We start from the raw sequence: 22,183 nt of genomic DNA, 5'->3' as shown, positions 1-22,183 counted from the left end.
GCCACCACATCCCTCCTCTAAATATTGGAAGTTCTGCACTATTTTTTTGAACTTTACTGTAGATCCACATGGATCCTTGAACAGCACCCTTCCAGAGTCGGAATCTGCTGCAGTGCTCACTTCCTCGCATGTGAGAATAATGTCGAAAAATACACCTCTAGTCCTATTTCCAATGCCAGCGATCTTATGTCAATAATAATAATAACTCGTGCTTATATAGTGTTAATATCCCACAGGTATCTAAGCACTGCAATAACAGTTGTTATTATTATCCCACTGCGTAGTACTCAATTTATCGACCTCGGAAGGATGAAAGGTTGAGTTGGCCCTGCCGGATTCGAACCAGCTCAGCAGTCTATGCTCAGATGTCAGAAGGAGTGCTCAACTAGCGGTGCTACCTGACCGGATTCATCTTCATCTTGTGCGGACTTGACTTGTCAAACCAGATGCTTTCTGAAAAGAGCAATGCTGAAGTTGGGTACTAGGAAGCAACTCTCCTTTACTGTGCCCAGGCATCACTTGGTACTCTCTTGACCTGAACTGGCATCCAGTCCATCAGTGCAATTATGGCATAATGTCATATGGTGCCAACCTCCTCTTTTTCATCGTAGCCACTATCCAAGCTCTTCAACCCCTAATGAAGACATGCACTAATTGCCTTCTCATATTCAGCACCTGCAACTGCTAATGGGCCAGTGTTAAAGCTAACATACATACAACCATAGTAAGAGACCTGGAGGCATCAGAGAAGAAGTCTTCTAGTGCTAAATGATTCCTCTCTGCTCTTTTCGACAAGTCATGGCATTCGCCACCTCTACAACAAGCACGTGACTCCAGACACCATGAATCGCTTACCGCAAGGAACCGACGAAGGGTACAGAAAACTCAACCCCGAAGACCTGCTCTTCCAAAAACCAGAGGAATGTCGAAATCTTCAATCATGTTTTACAGGAACATGATTTTTTTTTAAAATTATCAACATGCCCTTCTTACACTTTACAGCTGAGCTAAACCCAATATGTTTTATGGGGGCTGAACCATTTGGTTTGGTAGGCCCCATTGATCATAGCCCCCAAAAAAGTGATCACCTCTGCTTTAATGACATTAGAATTTACAGGTCCCAAAAAATAATTATTTGTTCTGAAGAGCTCTCTGGTCAAGTAATATTGATATAATAGGAAATGATTTAAACTCAACATTGTCTGGGTATGGTTCACTGTTCCCAAACTTGTGACAATGTGTGCAAGTGTGAGCATTCTCCCCCTAATAGATAATTGTGAAAACAGAAGCTGTGCTCATAGATGTGTTTTAAAGTACTTTGGGTCACACTAGACATTGATATGCTGAAATTAACTCACAAGTGTGTCCAGAATTGCACCCTATTGCGTAAAGCAACCAAAAATCTTTTTTTTTTAAACAACATAGCCCTTGAAGAAGTTGCATTGATTCGTTCAGTAGCCTATGAGGAACAAAACATGCTGGTCAGGCTAAGTTTTAAAAAGATAGATATTTTTCATATGGGATTAATTTGCTGAAACTCTATATGTGTATATAGCACACCGCACTTTAGCAATGATTGAATGAGTATGCATGTATTGTGCAGAATAACCCACGTATAGGTATGTTGGGTAGGTTTGTGATATTTTGTATTTTGTAGTGTCAGATGTTTTTTATTCAAGACAGTTAGGGTGCTGTAATTACAGGGAGAATAGCAGAATATCGATTTTATTCACCGCTAATGTTGTAGACACTGAACAAACGGTATTTGACAAACTGTATTTATTGAATAAATTGATGCAACACTGATTTAAACAGTGCGTTATCTGTCTCAGAGTCATGGGATGTCTTGTTTGTAGTCAAAATGCTTTGGGTCAGTAACATTTACTGGAAACTTGATAAGAGTTTAAAACTTCACTGAACTGGGAGAACTTCACAAAGATTATATTATGAAAAAGAGGTTTGGGGAGGACCACCAGGTTAGCTTTGTTCATGGAATTCGATATGTTCCCTTTGATCCTGAAGCTATTGAACATGTTTCTTAGCTTTGGGGCTAGCAAATTTTGGGTACGTTTTATAGAAAACATCCGGGTATTCGTCTGGGTCTGGTGCTCTGTTTCCAGGTAGTTTGTTGATTGCGCTGAGGACTTCCTCAACCTCTATGTCCCTCTCTAGTATCATCTTATCTGCATTTGAGATCTGGGGGAGAATGAGTTTCCCCAAGTATTCCTTCTGCCCATCTTCCCTTGGTTCATCTGATTTGTATAGGGTCCGGTCGTAGCCCGTCAGTATTTCCCCATCTCCTCATTAGATGTCTTTATTTGGCCATATTTGTCTTTTAATTTCAATATAGCTGTCTTGTGCCCATTTTCACATAGCTGTCTTGCTGGTAATTTGTCCGCCTTATTGGCGCTGATGTAGTATTTATGTTTTAATCGTAGGATCGCTATTTCCGCCTTTTTGCTTTGTATCATTCCTAGCTGGCCTTTTATGTGTTTCAGGGCTAGTTTTGCTTTCTTACTGGGGTTAATTGCTACCTCGTTTTGTAGTCTTTTAAGTTTCTCCTCTAGTTCTTCTTCCCATCTGTTTCGCTGTTTGTCCCTTTGTGCTTTTATAGCTATGAGGTTGCCCCACAATACAGCTGTGAAGGCGTCCCAAACATTGATATTGATATTTTATTTGTATCGCACTCATACACAGGTCTTTCAGAACGCGAACAGGCAAGGGAGCGGAACACGGGAGAACAAAAAACAACAATCTTACTAGGCCCAGTGACATTGAGAATGCACAAGTGCGGGAGACGGAAGGGTGAAAGTGCAGGGTGGAAGTGGGAAAACAACAGTGGTAGTGCAGCCAGCAAGTGCAAGGGCTAGGTTTAAGGCACAGAACGGGGTGTCTGATAAGTGCAAGGAAAAGGGGGCGGGGGCTGTAGGGTTTGAGATACAGACCCAAAGTGCAAGGGTTGTCAGGAGGCAGTGAGGGTGTGTGACAGGGTGGGCAAAGTACCTGGGCATGAAATCAGAGGGTAACCAGGTGCACGATGCCTAGGCACAGCAGATCAACAGGAGAAAGGATGAGAGAAGGCAGAAGCAAAGAGGAAGGCCTTGAGGTGCTTCCAGGCCCGTAGATGGTTCTCCTCAAGTTTCAGAATAGCAGGGAGGCTGTTCCAGAGGGCAGCCCCAGCCGAAGATAGAGACCTACCCCCAGTGCGTTTCTTCGAGAAATGACTTGCCCTGAGGGAGGTGGAGGCGGAGGAGCAAAGAGCTCGAGAGGGAATGTATTTGCGGAGGAAGAGTTGATGCAAAGGGTTTTGAATTTAATCCTTGCTGCCACTGGGAGCCAATGAAAAGATCTTAGGGCTGGAGAGATACGATCTCAGGGCTTAAGGCCCAGGACAAGTCTTGCAGTCTTGTTCTGGATGAGTTGAAAAGGGCGGTGAGTAGACGCAGGTAGATTTAGAAAGAGGCTGTTGCAGTAATCAAGTCTAGAGAGAACAAGGGCTCGAGATACAGTGAGCCTCTGGGGGAAGGGGAGGAAAGGCAGAATAACTCTGAGGAGGTGCAGTTGGAAATTGAACTTTGTAGAAACATCAGAAATGTGGGCAGAAAACTAAAGCATAGAGTCGAAGATGACCAAGAGGTTCTTAGCCTCGTAGGTGGGGTAGAAGGAAGGCCAAGGGAGGCTGGCCAGAGAGTAACAAGAAAGGAGGGTGAAGGTGTGCCGATGAGGAGGATCTCCGTCTACCTGACATTAAGGCAGAGATCATTGGTGGCACACCACTCCTGAATAGCAGACAGGCAATTAGAGATGCAAGAAGGAGAAGAGGCGGCAGAGGGAAGCCTAAAAATGAGTTGAGTGTCATCCACATAGACTTACAATTGGAGCAGAGAGAGGCAATGTGATGGATAAGAGTTGCCAGGTGTTGGTTGAAAAGCCAGGGAGAGAGTTTAGATCACTGCGGCACACCGCAGTTAGAGAGAGAGATAGAGGAAAGCAAGGACCCAAGTTGGACCTGCGAGGGTCAATCAGAGAGGAAAGAAGCCAGCCAGGCCACAGCCTGATCGGTGATACCCAGGTTGTCACAGAGACAGTTGAGCAGGATAGTATGGTTGACAGTGTCGAAGGCAGAAGAGAGATCAAATTGGATGAGGACAGAAGGGGTGTTAGAGTAGAGGTTGGAGAGTAGGTCTTCACAGATGTTCAGGAGAGCAGCTGCTTCAATGCTTCTGGCAGCTCTAAAGCCAGATTGGTGGTCATGGAGACAACCAACAGAATTGGAGTGAAGATTAAGCTGCAAGATGGCCAGCTTTTCCAAGAGTTTGCCCAGAAAAGGTGCGATGGAGATCGGGCGATAGTTTGCCAGGCAGGAATTTTCAGCTGTGGGTTTCTTGAGAAGAGGATGCACAAGAGAGTGCTTCAGAGGGGAGAGGAAGGCTTCTGAGGTGAAGGAGAGGTTGCAAAAATTGGCCAGGGCAGGAGCATGGGTGTCGATGTGGTCCTTGAATATTATACTGTGGGGTTGCATATGTGTCGTTTTCAGAAAATTAGTGTTCAATCTTATCTTTTATTGTCTCTACTATAAGGCTATCTTGTAGTAAGTCTGTTGGGAATTTCCATGTCCAGTTCCCTTCCCGCGTCCTGTGTATGTTAAATGTTGCCATTTTCAGGGCATGATCCGACAGGGCGATTGGTCCTAATTCAATACTGTCCACCTTTCCCACAAGGTCCGTGGATGCCCAGGTGTAATCTACTCTTGTTTGGGAGTTGTGAACATGTGAGAAGTGGGTGAAGCCCTGTGTTTCCCCTGTTGTGGCACACCATACGTCATGGAGAGCTAGTGTCTCAGAGTTTTTGAGGGGGCGACTGTCTCTGATTGTGTCTTGGAGTTTCTATCTAGTCTGGGTTCCCACGCTAAGTTGAGGTCTCCCTCAAGTATGATTTCCCTTGTGGCAAATCCCGTAAGTGTCATCAGTGCCCCTTTTATAAAGCTGTCCTGCCCCATGTTGGGGGCATACATTGAGGCCAGTGTCAAGTGCTTTCCTCCTATCTCAACACTGAGAAAGAGGTATCTCTTCTGCTTATCTGCCAGGGGGTTCTGGACGCTTGCGTTTAGCCTATCTTGTAAGGTTGCTCTCTTTTCCCCCCATTCACTTGGCAAACTTGTGATGCGCCTCCGATTCTAACTTGGGTCCTTTCTGCTTTCTTAATGTGTGTTTCTTGATACATTAGGATGTCAACTTCATTCTCCAGGCCTGTCGTTCTAATGTATTCCTCTTTGTCAGAGTATTCATCCCCGGGACATTATATGTAATGATTTTCACTGGTTTTATGTTCAGGCTAGACATATCCTGATAGTCTAGTTCTTGACGCCCTAAAACCCCACCACTGGTTCGCTCTCCCCTTAACCCCTCCCACCCTTTCTCTCCCCTTACCCTTTTTCCACACCCCACACCCAAGCCCTCCCACCTCCCTTCCCGAACTTCCCCTACCCCCTGAGGAGGGACCAGGTTCCTAAAAGCACACATACAATTTGTCCCTCGTGCCTGGCCCCCCAATAACCTCAGGTTTATTTTGTGGGGGGTCCTAAACCCCACATGGGATTCCAACATCGCCTTCTCTTCTTCTCTCCCTGGGCCTCAAAGCATGTGATTTCAGGTGGATCCCACCCCCTTGTCGTGGTGTGGTTACCTCTGTGTTCTTACTTATGCAGTCTTGGGACTTGGTTTATCTTTATTTTCTCCTGCTTCCTCGATCTCCTTTTGACCACTGTGTTCTATCCCTCCAGTTTTCCTGGGCCTTTTATTTGTCCCTGTGGTTGTTCTTTATCATCACCATCCTCCTGGTGCAGGTGCAGAATTTGTTCCCCTTGCTTTCCTTGCATGTCGTAATCCTGTGTTGTTGTCCCATGTGAACAGGAGTCTGAATGGGAAGAACGTCCATTTGTTTCTCACTTGGTTGGTTGGTAAGTGTTAGACCATAGGACCCGTTCTTCTTCTCTTCTGAAGACTGGATTGTGCAAGGTCCTGGTATAGTTGTACCTCTTGTCCGTTTACTCTCATTGGAGCCGTTGTTCTCGCCTTTCTCAGGATTTGCTCTTTTTGTGCATAAAAGGTTACTGCTGCTAGCACGTCCCTTGGCTGTGCCCCTGGTTCAGCTAATCTTCTTGGGCCTACACTGTGCAGTCTGTCGACCTGGACCAGGGTTCCTGAGTTTGCTGTGAGTACTTCTGTGAAAAGCTGGAGGACGGTCTCGGTTAGGTCTTTGTGGTCCACCGATTCAGGTAGGTTTTTGATTCTAATATTGGATCTTCTTGATCTGTTTTCCAAATCCTCGCATTGGGGTTCCAGGCTGCTGGAAAAGCGAGATAGATGTTCTGGTACCTCGTCCGATTTTTGGATGTCGCCCTCTATATGCTGCACCACTTTATCCAGTGTGTCTGCTCTTTCCTCCAGTTTCGCAATGTCTATCTTTACCTCCTGTAGAGATTGTTTCATGTCCTCCTCCAGCGTTTTAAATTGTACCTGGAAAGACAGTAGAAATTGGTTCTGGAATTCTTTACAGCAATTTTGAAAGTCCTCTTTAGTCATTGTTTTCTCCCCCATTTTCTGCCGCTACTGGGCAGGAGTTTCTCCACTGGTCTACCCCCTCTCGATGTCACTGTGTCGTCCGTGCTCAAGAGCTGCTTTACATGTTTAGGCTGTTTTCTTTGGGGGGATGATTGTGCTGGGGTCGAGGTTTTCAGTCTGGATTTTGACATAAATGATGATGTTATGGTATTACTTTAGTCTCGCTTCCTGTAGTGTTCCTTGGGTTGTGATTTATCCTAATGTGCACTGGATCTTTAGGTGGGTTCTCCCCTCTGCACGTTTCAGTTATGTATCCTGGAGCTGGGTGGTTGTTTGGCTTTTTCCTCTTCCCTTTGCTGTACCATTTTGTTGGGGAGGAGGGTTCTCGAGCCTTTTCTCCTTTCTGTGCTCTTCGCCGGTGGTTTGATGCGGTATTGCTCTCTCCGCATTTTCCATTTTGTGCTGCCACTTGGGGCCCCCAATGTTCTTAGGTCCGCCTTCCGAGGTTGTCTTTGTTGCTCGTGTGCTAAGGGGAGTGGAGCCTCAGTGGCTCCTTGGGAAATAGGGTTGTTTCCTTGTCTCGTGGGGCCAGCTCTAGGTGGTGTGCCTTGCACTCCCTCTCTAGGGTGTTGGACGCATTGTCCTTGCTCCGTTGTGGGGCTCTACTCTGGTGGTGGTCATTGCCATTTCCTCCCTGCTATATCCGTTGTTCACTGTAGCGCTGAGTACACTGATGCTGCCACGGATGGCTCCACACTCCCGTGGCTTTATGTTGGTGAGTCCATCTTGCCCTGCGGTTGCTTTCGCTAGTGATCGCTGTGTAAAAAATGGCTCCCCTCGACTGGGTCTCTTCAGACGATAGGATGGCTTGCTTCCCTCCCTTGCCTTATGCGTCCCTGGGAGGGGGGGGACGCATGGGCCTCATACAGCACCTTCCATCTGAGCTCCTCTCTGGCGCTGGTATTGTACCCTTTCCGCCTTTGCGTCTCTGGGGAGGGCTTGGGCCGATATCTTCTGTCCCTCTTGTGGTGTACTCATTGTCTGCTGGTGTGGCTTTTCTTTTCCTTTTTCCAGCCTGCGTGAGGGGCTACTGCCATTCCAGAGCATTGTTGCGTTCCAGTTTTGCTTGTACTCCTCTCATCAGAGTCCACCCATTCCACTTGAAGCTCTGTGGGAGTGAAGATCCCAGCAGATTCGCTTAATTTTGTAGCTTGTTGGTGCGGCCCAGCAGAGAGAGACACCTATACACGTCCTCCTCTGCCGGCAGCCATCTTGGAATCCCCCTACAGACATTTTAAGACCCATTGCCCCGTTTGTATTTGTATTTATTGCGTTTCATATAGCGCTTTTAACCAAAGCACTCTACAGAGAACAAAATGGAATACATAACATAAGCAATGTGAGTTCATTTTTAGAATCATGTAGCAAAGAACAATTTGCAGAAACAATTTACAAAGAACAGACAGTAAAACATAACTGCATAGTGTGGCGCGGTGGTCAGAATCAGCCGTTAACTGTCAGGCAGGTGACTGAAGAAAGTGCGTTTTTAAAGAAGAGCGGAAGGAGGAGTGGGAAGTAATGGAGCGTAGAGAGAGAGAGAGAAGGTTCCAGTGAAGAGGAGCAAGAAGTTGGAAGGATCAGAAACGGGTTTGTGCACAAGGGGCGTGCAGTACAGTAAGTCGGAAGTGATCAGAAGAGCAGAGAGAATGAGAGGGAGAATAGAAGGAGAGGAGGGATGCAAGATGTGGGGGCGAGACCGTAGAGAGATTTGAAGACAAGACAGAGGAAATTGTACTTGATTTGAGAGTGAAAGGAGAGCCAACCCAGTGAGGTAAGGGATGAAGAGATAGAATCCTGATTGGAAAGAAGACTGATAGAACGTATGGAAGAATGGTAGATTGATTTAAGAGGGGCTAGACGTGAAGAAGGAAGGCCAAAGAAGATAATGGAGCAATAGAAAAGTCGAGAGAAGATTAAGTAAGAACGTAGAAGTTTTGTGGCGTGGAAAGTAAGGAAGGGGTGAATTTTGCATATGTTGTACAGATGGAAGCGACAGGCCCAGGAAGAGATGTGGTGTGCAAAGGAGAGATTAGTGTCAAAGTGGAGACCAAGATTGCGGGCAGAGGGGGAGATAGGGAGATGGGAGGGAGGAAAGAGAATGGAAGGAGGAGAAGAAGGAGGGGGGAGGACATTAGCGGTAAAAACTAGAACTTCAGTTTTCCTGGCATTCAGGGTACGAAAGTGGGAGGCCATCCAGGATTTTATGGCAGTGAGGCAGGATGAGAGTTTGTGATGAATGTTGGGGGTGAAGGATGAGAAAGAGAGAAAAAGCTGAGTGTCGTCAGCATAGAAGTGGTGAGATACTCCAGAAGGAAGAGATGATAGGAGCAAGAAGGTAGGTGTACAAAGAGAAGAGAAAAGAGCCAAGTACGGAGCCTTGGGGCATGTTTGGGTGAGAGGAAAGGAGGGGGAGGTGCAGCCGCCCCAAGAAACAGCAAAGGTGCGGTTAGATAGATAGGATGTGAACCAGGCAAGGACAGAACCACTGAAGCCAAAGGAGGAGACAGAGTCAATAAGTAAAGAGTGGTCTACTGTGTCAAAGGCAGAGGTAGGTCAAGAAGAATAAGGACAGAAGAGTGATTAGCGTAGCGGGCTATAAGGAGGGAGTTAAGGATGGAGGTAAGAGCTGTTTCAGTGGAGTGGCAGGGCAGAAACCTGATTGAGAAGGAGGGAGAAGAGATTGATTACAAACGTGTGCTGAGAGGTCGGAGTAAACAAGGCGTTCAAGGAGTTTGGATAGGAGAGGTAAAAGGTAAATGGGGTGAAAGTTTGATACCACGAGGGGGTTTGTTGTGGGTTTTTTCAAGATGGGGATGATGATTGCATGCTTGAAGGCAGATGGAAAGGTAGAGGTCACCACACAGATGTTGAAAAAGGAGGTAAGGAAAGGAACCAGGATTGGGTAGAATTTAGGAATGAGAGAGGTGGGAAGAGGATCGCCAGGGGCAGTGGTAGGATGAGTTTTGGACAGGGGAAGGAAGACTTCAGAGACTGAGACAGGAGCAAAGTTAGGAACGGTGGTGGAAGGGGTTTGGAGTGATGGAGAGGGATAGTATCTGAGGGGGATTGTAGATTATCTTGACATAGAGTGTGTCCCATAGAGGAGAAGAGGTTAGCGAGATCAGTAGCTGATTGAGGTGGAGCAATAGAAGGGTCAGGAGTGGGAGGAGAGAGAAGGTGAGTCAGGGTTTGAAAGATGCGACAGGGCGAGTAGATTGAGTTTGTAGAAGTTCTGAGAAGTAGGTTTATTTGGCAGATTTAATGCAGTTGTCATAGAGAGTGTGGTAGGAGAAGTAACTAGCCTGGTTGGCTTAAGAGCAGTGCTTGTGCCATCGTCTTTCAAGGCAGCGGAGGAGGCATTGCGTAGATGAGGGATGAGGAGAGAGCCAGGGTTGGGCAGCTTTGCAGGTGGAGTGGAAGGTGGTGAGAGGGTAGAGTTGGTAAAGACTAGAGGTGCGGGATGAGGAAAGAGTGGATGTGGCCTCATTTGCAGAGAGGGTGGAAAAATGAGTGAGAGGGGGCAGAGGGTTGGTGCAGGTTTCGTAGAAAAGTGAAGAAGTAAAGTTGTGTAGGTCACGTCGGGAGAAGGAGGTGGAGGGAGGGGCGAACGGGTGGGGGAGGGGGGGTAAGAGAGACTGACAGTAAGGAATGGTCTGACAAGTAGCTAGGGAGGTCAGATACAGAAGAAGTAGTGAAAGAAGAAACAAAGATTAAATCAAGAGTGGAGCCAGAAGTGTAAGTGGATGGAGTAGGGAGAGGGATAAGTAGGTAGGAGTCGAGTACTGAGAGGAAGGGGGAAGTTAGGTGAGTGGTGGAGAGATGGATGTGAAAGTCACCAAGCATGATCAGTGATGTGGGACTAGATGAGATGTGACCAAGGAGGTGGTCAGTGCCTTCACAGAAAGACCCAAGCGGGCCAGGTGGATGGTATATAATGAGAAAGGATATAGCATGGGGTGAGGAGAATATTTTGTACATGTATTCGAAGGAGGGAAAGTCTGGCAGAGTTACTGGACAGGGAACAGGTTGGTAATTTGGGTGAAATAGTAGTCCAATGCAGCCTCCACATCTGGTGGTACGGGGAACATGGGCTAATGAAGAAAAGGATGAAGTAAGTGATGCAGGAACTGTAGTATTGGGGGGTGGAATACATGTTTCAGTAACACAGAGGAAGTGAAGATGTAGACATAGGAATAGGTCCAAAACAGCAGCGGTCTTGTTGCATAGAGACCTTGTGTTCCATAAAGCAAGGTCAATGATGTTGGAAGTGTCAACAAGCTGGGGATAGATGAGGTTGTAGTGATGATTTGGAGCGGTGGGGCGGTGGACTGACTGGGGGTTAGGGGGTGAAGGTCTGGTGAGTGTGGAGACCGTCATGGTGATTAAGCACAGTACCTTGAGGGAAGGCCAGGCGGCAGGACATGTTACTGTGGAGGAAAACGGAAGGAGCAGGTGGGTGTGACACCCAGGTATGTCACACTATGCCTCACTTTGCTTGGCGGCGGATCTTACAAGCCACGGCGAGTGGGATGACAGCGAGGCTGGTGGGCGTGGCCTCCATGCATTGCCTGGTGATCTGATGCTGCTCCTGATGGTGGGCGGGTAGAAGAGCGTCAGGTGGTGTGGGGGCCTGGATTGAAATGGCCCAAAGGCAGCTAGGGAGGAGCTGGAAACACTCCCCAGCTGCATTCTGGTATTTCCACACTTGTTCCCCCTTCGCTGTGGCTTCACCTGGGGGTGGATTTTACAGGCTACAGCGAGCGGGATGACAGCGAGGCAGGTGGGTGTGGCCTCAAACTGACAGGAATTGCCTGCCGATCTGATGCTGCTCCTGGTGGTGGGCGGGCAGAAGGGTGTCATTCGGTGTGGGGGCTTGGATTGAGATGGCCATAGGGCAGCTAGGGAGGAGCTGAAAACTCTCCCCAGCTGTGGGCTGGTATTTCCACACTTGTTCCCTACTTCACCCCGCATTTGATTTCCTTCCAACCACACAGCCCACTGGGGCCTTTGTGCCGATAATTGCCTATAGGTGGGTTGGGGGGGGAATCCCTTGTCCGCCTCCTTTGACTGCTTCTTTGGACTGTCTCTGGGGTTGTGATCCAGCTAACCCCTTCTAGTGTGCGAATCCGATGCCCACTACGCAGGATTGCACTTTAATCCTCTCTCTCCCTTCTGGTGAGCTTGTGCCCAGTGCAGTGTGGTAGTTGAAAAATTGGAGGGCTGCACTTTAACTCAAGTTCTGGTTCCATATGCGGGCCTCCCATTTGGCTTTTTATAGCCTCTTCAGCAGGTTTGGTTCAGTACTGGGCTAGGAGCAGGGCCTCGGGGGGACTCTCATTCCCCTACCCCCTCTCCTTGGCCCTGTACTGCTGCATTCTTCCCGGGCTTTCTCGTGTGATGTCTGCCTGCTTTCGAATCTCTGAATTCCTGCTTCGGAATATCTTTTGTGCTGCAGTCAAGTAACCTTGAACTGTTGCGAATATTTATCATACCGACTACCCTCCTGTCAGTATCCAGAGTGCATTCCTTTTCCTTTTTTGAAACTGTCTGTCCTCTGCATGACTTTACAGGATGGGTTGTATTTTGTAGTGTTGCTAGTACTGTCTGTTGTGATAATAACAAAGTAGAATATTTAATACAACCTTAGCTGAACAGTCCATTTAATCATTGGGTAATAATTGGATTTTCACTGTGTTGCAACTTACCAATGATTCACGACTTTTCGGAGATAAGCCTGCTGTTCCATCCGCGTTACCAAAATTGGACAAGGAGGTTTATAATTTGCTTGTATTTCCAGTCTGTTGGGATCACTTCTGGTGTACGAGAGGTGGGGGACAGATTGATGGTTTAGAAACCAATATTTGCCCCTGGACCACTGGTGCCCCGGAAGTTGATTTGTCACAATTGGGGTTGTAGTATAATTACAGCGGTGTCTACGATTTTGGTGTTTTTTGGTGGGTCTTAACTTTGGTTGGGATAATCCAGGTTTTGAGGTTGCAGTTGGCATATGAAGGCAACAACAGGAGCAGCAAGGATGCACATTATATATGAGGCAGGATCATGTGCATGAAGGCATTGTATGAGGCTGTTCGTGCCATAAGGTGGCATGTTACATGTGTTGACTCTGCCATGCATGTGAGGAACTGAGTGTCCATAGGTGGCAATAATTCAGCATCTGAGCTTGAATTTGTCTTATCATGGCATGAAATGGACATCTGATGCGACGCATCACATTTGCTGACTATACCATACATAAAGGGCATTAACTTTTGAGGCTTTGATTGACATATGGTAGAAGCAGCTGCAATGGCTGGACCATTAGACAAAAAGTGTGACAGGTGCGGCAACAAAAAACATTGATATAAAAGCCAAAGGTAACAGCTTTGACAATGCTTCTTTTTTTTATTATTTCTCTGGCTCCCTCACATTCATTGTCCTTTTCTGCACCCACTTAGCATCCCGTTAATGGTGACCAGGTTGTTTATGACCCACCTTGATCCAAATATCAATATTGTCAAGTAAAATAAGGAACTCCCAAAGTGGGGGAAAGGGACTTTATCAGCTGCAGCAACGCCAGAGAGTAGGTGGCAGTCGGGTTGGCCACATGGCTGCAAGTGGCCCGCTAGTCATATAATGAGTACCTCAGCGTTACAGGCTTTAGGCCAAAATATGTACCCATGCAGGTCCAGTCTTTCCAAAAAGTGGGCAGTTAAGAAACCTGAACTGCAGATTAATAAAGTGCCCCGCCATACGAACATATTAGCCATTGACTAATAATTATCCCATGCTTTCCCATGGACATGTTTTTAGTTGTATTATTCATCAGTTAGGGCTACAAAAATCAGGTTTTGTTCTGTGATACCAATTTCATATTGTGTATTTTTTATAGTAAGAAAATGTGTTTCTCTTTTTTCAAATTAACTCTGAGTGGGATTTCTTCTTTACTGACATGGTAACATTGTGTGATACATGATCTGCTGCTCCTCACATCTCGCATGCTGCCAGGGGCTTGCATGCTTGACCACATCTTCTACTGGTGAGCCAAAGAAGGTGCAGATACCTATCCAGCCCACAGACACAGTGACCAGCCCCTGGAAAAGTGAGATTTTTATTGTGCATTTTAGTTACCATTTAAACTTTTTAGTGCAGTCTAAACTCCAAAAAATGTTCATCAACAGAAATAATATATATCGTACACTTCAACATACAAATCATTCATATCATTCGTATAATTTAGTAGACCACCAATTATTACAACAGGTCCTGGACAAAATGGCCAGCTGCTCCAAGGAAGCATTGGAATGGTTGACATCCTTTCTGGCTAATTGTGAGACAACAATTCACTGGGGGCTGGGGGGGTGTGTTCTACGGCAGCCCACATAAGTTATGGAGTTCCACAAGGAGCTAGCCTATTTATTTATTTATTTGCATTTTTAAAGTGCTGGCACAGCCGGGGAGCATCGAGATGCTGTTACAGGAATATGTCTTAGTTGTGTATTTATAACACGCTTAATCCCAAGAGGTTTTTAAGCACAGACCCAGGGATCGAACCTGTGTTGTTTCATGTTGTCATGTTTCCATGGTGAGCACGTTGCAGCTGAGCTATCTCCCCTCCTCTTTAATTTATACATACAATGTCTGTGTGAACTACTGGAAAGCGTTGGCACATTTTTCACAAACTACAACGACGATAACCAGTTGGTGATAGAGTTGGAGGGTGATCATTTTATAGATGCTGTCAAAATTTCAACATTATACAATATAATAGAAAAGTGTTTGGAGGGCAGCTGGATGTGCCTAAACAGCAAAAAGAAGGAGATGATGATCTTTGGCACCCGTCAAGCGAGAACTAAAATAAGGTCAGATTATGAGTTTTTCTGCATTAAAGACACATGCATACAAGTGTCAGAGCAGGTCAAAACCATCGGAATGATTATGCAGGCATCTCTGGGTCTAGAAGCACATATGAATTACCAACACAAGAACAATTCTTATTATCTGCGTCTACTTAGATCTATTCGCCCGTTCCTGCGTGAGAAGAATACTGCCACCATTACTAGGGCTACCATTTTGTCCTGTTTGGACTGTGGCAATTCCCTTATGCTTGGAGCTACCAAGAAATGCTTAGAGAGACGCCAGATCATGGAAACAATGCAGTATACATTATTAAAGGTATTAAGAAAAGAGACCATGTTTTTGAGGGAAAGAAAGCACTGCACTGGCTTAATATCGAAGGCAGGATCCACTTTAAATTAGGGTTGTACCGAACTTCGGCTTCGAGTAAGTATTCGGCTGAATTTCAGCTGAAAAAAAGCTATTCGGCGCCGGCCGAATAGTTTCTAGCTATTCGGCTCTTGCCGAATACTTTGACATTCTCATTTGAATACAATGCAACATGAACTCAGAAAGGCAAATATAGACTTCAGTTTGCAAAACTGAAAAGAATTAGACCAGACAAATTGCTATTACACAGCTGAAAAATATCTTATATTGTAATCTGATCTTTAGGGCATGTTTTGTTACAGATTCTTAGACATAAAAAGGTGCTATTGTGCATACTTAGCCTGCAACAATACAGGAACATCTTTTCTTTTGGCAAATGTTTATATGCAATGTACACTTTTTTCAGTTGGAAAAAACAAACTGAAAGAAATGTGCATAGAAACTTTCAGTTCCTGTCATGTCACTTCCCATTGGTCACATCATAGTCTCCGCTTTTCTTTTTCTAAGGACTTGAGTCCTGAGTTTAACAGTATCTGATATTTCATCAGGAAATTATAAGTTGCATATGTTTGTGTATTGACGAGAAAGAGTGGCTAGCATAAGTGAAAAGTGAGCAGCATTTGTTTGGGTGGGGTGAATAGTTGTGAGATGCAGTTCACACATTCCAGATTTCCTCTTGACTTGTGTCCTACATGAGCCGACATGAACCATTTTATACATTTCTATGTGAGCTGCAAAGAGGTTTCGAAGTCAACCACACACATCGACTTTGTAACTGGATAGAGAATGCAGTGCATCTGATTCACAAAGGCAGTCCTTTAGCATTTGTGAAGCCTCCTACTTTAACTGGCACTGAATATGCAACAATCCTCTGTACATTTGGTCCCTTCATTTTGGTTAAATCTGCTTTATTTCTGGCTTCTATACTTTAAATAAAGATGCTACATTAATTACAATGAAGAGAAATAAAAGTATAGAATGCATTTAAAATGGTGCTTTATTTGTGATTTTAATAGGTGTGTTTTTTGAAGTTTGGAACATGATTAATTAAATAAAGCAACTATTCGGCTTCATATTCGGCTTCGGCCGAATAGTTCACAAACTATTCGGTATTCGGCCGAATACTAATAGCCTGATTCATGGAATTATTTGCGTGTAAAACACACATTTGCACGCCTTTCTGCCAGAAAATCCCTGTTTGAGGTATGGGGATTTTCGGGAAGAATAGCGCGCAAATGTGAGTTTTACACGCACATAATTCCATGACTCAGGGTGTAAATATGCTATTCGGTACAGCCCTACTTTAAATCCTTGAAATCGGTACATAGGTGCTTGTACAGCACTGCACCGACATACCTCAAGGAAAAGATATACTCCGAATCGTCCACTGAGGTCAGAGGCACAAGGTAGGATTTCAGTGCCCTCTTACAGTCCAGTTACTGGATCGGGCAGAGCTTTTCCTGTTCTGGTAGCAAAGCATTGGAACAAGCTGCCCTTAACCCTTCCGACTCTAACCCAGCTACAGGGCTTTCAGAAAGTACCTTAAAACCTACTTGTTTAAATAATGAATTCCAAACTCCCGGACTGCCTGGCAAATCAGTTAGATTATTTTAGTCTTGTCTGTTTATTTCATGTTTTCTGTACGCGCCCCGATGCATGTGGGCTTTCGGCGCTTTATAAGCATGTACATAAAATAAAATAAATCCCAAAAATCCTTAAAACCATAATATAGAACTAGCAAGTGGGATAAAAAGTAATTAAACATTAGATTGTTAGGATTGGGAAATTAAGATGACTTAAAATGAATCATTTCCTAACGAGATTCTCACCTCCGCATTATAGTCCCTATATCTATTACAAAGCTACCCTCCATTAACCTGTGCAGCTTTAATAATTAACACATCACCCTTCTCGTTCTCAGATTCAATCTTATTCATTGCCTAATTCCACACATTATATGCAGCTCGAACCAGAGAACACATCAGCGTGTTATAAATGGAGTTACACAAGTACAATTAATTTCCACTCATGCCTAGTCTACCCACATAATATTTCTCTTACGAACTACTCAAGCCCCAGCAACCGGTAAGTAGATGGTTAGTCGTTTCCAACTGGGATGTGCACAAACTACACAATCTCTTTTCCTTCTCAAGCTGCATCTTAGCACCCAATCTCATCAAAAAAGGCAGGAGGTTGAATCGAAGTTTCAAACCAAAGTGTCTCATGGTAGAATTATTCCATAAAATCAGATAAGGGAATGTTAAGAGGTACAGGAATTTCTGTTACTGTAGCACTGGAAAGTACATTTACCCTGGAGGTGTTCTGAGTTTGCAATTCAGTCCCATTCATGGGCTTTTCTTGTGAGCTTATTTTTAAATAGAGTCTGATGCTACGATTAGTCTGTGTGTACATCGATCTTTCTAAGGGATACCTCTTTTGAAAGCTTCCACTCTCTCATTTGTTCACAACCGGCAAACTGCTTATTCCATAGGGTATTATACCAACTATATTGAGTTCCTCCAGGATCATAGAGTATCTTCTGTAGCAGCATACTCCTAACATTTAATGTTGTTTCTAGTGACACCAGGCCTAATTCCAAACAGATAGCCTCAACTGGAGAGCATTAAGGAAGCCCCAATGCACGGCGCCAGGTCCATTCTTCCAAGAACGTAAGCCATTTTGTGTCTCTGTCCTTATGAATATCCAATGCATATATAATTCTAGGCACAGTACTAGCACAATAAACCTGTATTAGCCCTTCAATTATCCAACTCTAGAAGCAGTACGTTTTATAACCATCTCAAACTTAGAGAGAGCTTTATTCGTAGCACATTCCCTATAAGCTTGTATAGAGCAAGTCGGGGTGATAAGAGCGCCCAGATATACATAAGCCCAAACTTTTTTTATATGTTCACTGTCTTTCACGCAAAATTATTCGTCTTTTTCTTACAACCTATCTCCATGATCTTAGTCTTTTCTTTGTTTACCTCCAGACCATAAATTAGCCAATATATCCACCTATTCTCTATTTTCAGGGGGAAAGGCCCGGCATGAGTCAAAAGTAGTTCCCAAATCGGCCACATAAAGATTAAATAATTCCAGCACAAGGACACAACCTTGCTTTAGGCCATTTTGTGTCTCAATACAATCAGAAGTATAACCCTCCCGGATTAGTCTTACTGCTGCCAAGGTCTCCATATAAAGAAAGCTTAATTAGGTGCAGAAGATTGTCTTCTATCCCCAACTTTTTAATTTCAACCAGCGTCTACCACTGTCGACACTGTCAAAGGCTTTTCAGAAACTGACAAAAGCTACATTTAACTATCTGTCTTTATGTACCAACGTCTGCCATATTAAGAAATTCAAAGCCCAAATGTTTTGGTATGTCCCCATGTTTTTTGCGTAATGATTGCTGTAAAGACAGCAAATTAGACCGCTCTTCCAAGGATTTTAATCTGTTCAAAAGTAGGGTGTAGAATAGTTTCCCCGGGGTATCTAGCAGAGTTAGCAACCTATAATTGGTAGTTTTGCTCATGTAACCCTTATTATGGACTGGGATTAACATTGATCTTTTCCGGGAAAAAGGAATACCACCTTCTATCCCAATTTTACTAAACAATTTTGTTAGAATTGAAGTCCAAACCTCAACATTGTCCTTCAGCACTTAATTTGACAGGCCATGGGAAAAGATAAATCCCTTCTCATGTTCTCCCATTAAGAGTATCTGGGCAATATCAACTTCCAAAGAGAACAAGAGGATCAGGCTCTTGAGTGTCCCTGAGAACTGTGACTTCTGGTGAATTTTTTCCAATGAGCACAAATACATTTTACTAAAACACATAATCCTGACTGAGGGCTGTAATAAAAGGGAACAATTAACTCAACAGTAGTACCCACCTCCTCCATGCTTCTTAGAATGATTCCCTTTCAGTATTTAATGACTCATGATTAATGCTAATCTACTGGCCCCTAACTGTAGCACAAGCCTGAGTTACTTCACCCATTTCTGTACATAGGGAGCTTGTAGGGACCCAGCATTTATTTCTTTATTATACATTTTTGTAACACCCAGACCCTGGGGTATCATGGCATCTGTTACCAAGATGGAGATGAACGCCTAATCTAAGGCTCCCATTTCGGCAATGACTTTTATGCCTTAAAATCATTTTATAATACCCACTTGGTGTCATTGTGCATGTGGAAGCTCCAGCGGTTTGGCCCGAACAATTTGTGGGATATATTTACCCACTCAGCAGTACTGCCATCCATAACCCAGTTGCATTTCAGCAGAAACAGCTAAATGGCTGCGCTGACTTCTTGGAGCACCACTGCCTCACACCAAAACTGTGTTTTGCAGCAACAAAAAGATGGCTGCACCATCTTGCCAATGATGCCGCTCTGATGCTCTTTTCCTCTGATTCCTCATCACCATACTTTATTAATGAGACCCTGCCATGCCCATTCACATTCACATTGTGCTCCAGCAGACAAGAGCAGTATCCCTGATTGACAGGCTTTTGTTCAGTTCTGAAGGAATCAAAAGAAGCTTTACTTCAGCTACACGGGAAACGCTTTACTTTTTGGCTACAAAATATCAAGGATTAATGTGGCAAAAAGGCATTGGTTTTCTGGGCCTATGTAAAATTCAGTGCATCAGTGTTTTAACCCATTGCTGCATACCAGAAGCTAACTATGGCTACAAAACAATGTGGGAATTCAGATGGAAGCAAACAATCTAATTTGCAACGAAAATGTATTCACCACACGTTTAAAATGTACTTTTACAAACTGAGAAAAAGATTTGTTTAAAAGTGTATGTTGGATAAGGCCCTGCCTTTATCTAGCAATGTGAAGGGGTTTTGTGCTGGGAACCATACATGGGATGTTTTATTCAACAGGCTTGTTTTGATTCAGGACAAAATCAAAGAAATTAAAGGAATTAAATTGCATTGGTTGGATTTTGCAAGCTCCAAAAGAGGTTTTTCCTGCTGGCTAAGCTAAGGCTTCCCCCAAAAAGGAACCACCAAAAACTTCCAGGACTCTTGGCTGATAATTACTAGGTTGGAAAACTTTGACTGACCAAGACACGGAAAGTTCACATACTCATCAGACTTTCGTCTCGGCTGAGGCCTCTTGCAATAGAAATTCTGGGAAGAAGCTTCAAAGAAAAACTCCATGAGAAACCTGGACTTAGGGGGGTAGCCTGGAAAGTCATGACCATATGTGGAGGACAATGCTGACCATTTGGTTTAAACAGCTATTTTATTAAGAAACATTTCAGACTTTTATCTTTGCAACCGGACTTTGCAGGAATGTTACTTTGCAGGAATGTTAAAGTAATAATCTTTAATGTAATTTTGTGGGTTTTAATTTAAGACATTGTAGCTTTCACTGCCATATTGGGAACAGAAACGGCAGAGAATTTGGTATTCTAAGGAAAGTATACCTGATGCCACTGTGAATTTCAATGCTGACATGCATAATGATAATCCACACACATGTGTAAAATTCTTTAATTTTAGGCCGAATATTTCACACTAAAAATTAACAAAAATCATTAGAAGGGTGAAACAATGTCTTACAGACTGCAGAGTTGGACTGGCATGTGCTGCATAAAATATGTAACCTGCTTATGTAATTTGTTATGATGCCACAATTGAACAAATGTGCCATTTATGTCAAAAATTGATTTTAGCTAAAGTAGCTCTGGCAGGTTCTGGACATTGTAAAACTCACATCATAAATCTGACATCATGCTCTTGAAACCCAAACAGCAGAAAGGAAGGTGTTAACCATTACCCTTGACCAATCCAGTTGTTTAGAGGCATGCTCAGCTAAGTCTGCCCCCCCACATAGTTCTATGATGTCACCATGCTTTAAATAAAGGGTGGCTGACAGGACTTTGGACACACTGTTTCCTGAATTTCCTGCGCCTGCGTTCCTGATCTTCTCCATCCCTCCTGCCTGATTCCAGATCCCACTGCAAAGCCAAAGCATTCCTGATCCTATCCCCAGCAAGGCCTTAATCAAGAGAATCCTACTAAAAAATTCCCATTAGCAAAAGGGAAAAGCTGTGGTATTCTTTTGGTAAGCATCCTGAGACCAGCCTGGCTTTTTGCCCACTAACTGCATGCCTGCTGCAACCCAGCCATCCAGCTGTCCTTGTTATCTGGTGACCAGACCTTTGCCCAGCTGTCTTTTGTCAGGGGAGTCCACTATTCGGTGGCCAGAATATTTTGTGACCAGAACCCTGACTGTTCCAAAATCCCAAAACTCAAGTGTGGACTGTGAGTATTTCCCCATCTCAGAGAAACACATAGTCTCCCCATCTTGACCCTTTTGTCTTTATTCCACTCTCTAAGCATCCTACCCATACCCTGGTAACTTGTTAAAACTGTTAGAATTCTCTGTGCACCCTGTTCTTGACTTTCTAAGTGCTAGCGCCATTTCTCTACTAATTCTTTTTTGTGTAGATCATAAGCCCTTAGTCGTATTTTGAGTAATCAAACTAATTTCCACATAAAACTGAATGCTGCGGTGACAAGGTTGACGTCGCGAATCAACCTTGGATCTTACTGTGTCCCTCTTTAACCATATAGTCTTCACAATCTACTTTAAGTGAAACTTGTCCTGTTTCTAAGCTGATTATCTCTCTTACACGGCTTTATTTTACCAAAAGCAAACCTTCTTCTATCTTGCAAATCTCATCCAGTTCTGTAGCTAGATGCCTCCTTTCACCTCTATATTGTCCCTGTGACATACATCTTTCCCCCTTCCCAAAAACTGCATTCCAACTCAGTGTTTTTCACCTGTTTTGGAAAAAAAAACGTTTTGACATTTAATGTTAAAAAAGTGTAAATGCAACTTTTCCACGTGTAAATCCGGCTGCACTGTGTTTTCCATTCCAACCTGCTTTGTGAACTGTATGCTTTTGTGACACCTTACCTTATAGTTGCTAGTGATATAACATCCATGATACTGTGATAAAAACATATGCATAGCATTATTTAAACACACATATAATTAAATATTTATCAAAATCTTAGGCCTTTGCAAAGGGTTTACAATCATTCTGTATGCTGCCTCTTATTCGTGACTACCTGCTGCTTCTTTCTATCCACTCAGATTATTTGTGGGTTGAGGGAACATTGCAGGGGGAAGCCTTAACTTGGGTGCTATCTATCCTAATTCAAAAAGTGTTCCTATTCACTTGTTCTTTGGATATGTTCTAGTAGAAGGTTGACCAAGTGCATTGCTTCCATTTCCATTGTCATTATCACCCCATTGGTGATTGCTGCCCAATATTAAAATGTGTGTGATTTTTGTGAATTTTAAAA

The sequence above is a fragment of the Ambystoma mexicanum genome, chromosome 1p (assembly GCF_040938575.1).
Source record: "Ambystoma mexicanum isolate Mex_15411 chromosome 1p, UKY_AmexF1_1, whole genome shotgun sequence".
Lineage (NCBI taxonomy): Eukaryota > Metazoa > Chordata > Amphibia > Caudata > Ambystomatidae > Ambystoma > Ambystoma mexicanum.
Note: the sequence above shows the minus strand (reverse complement) of the source record.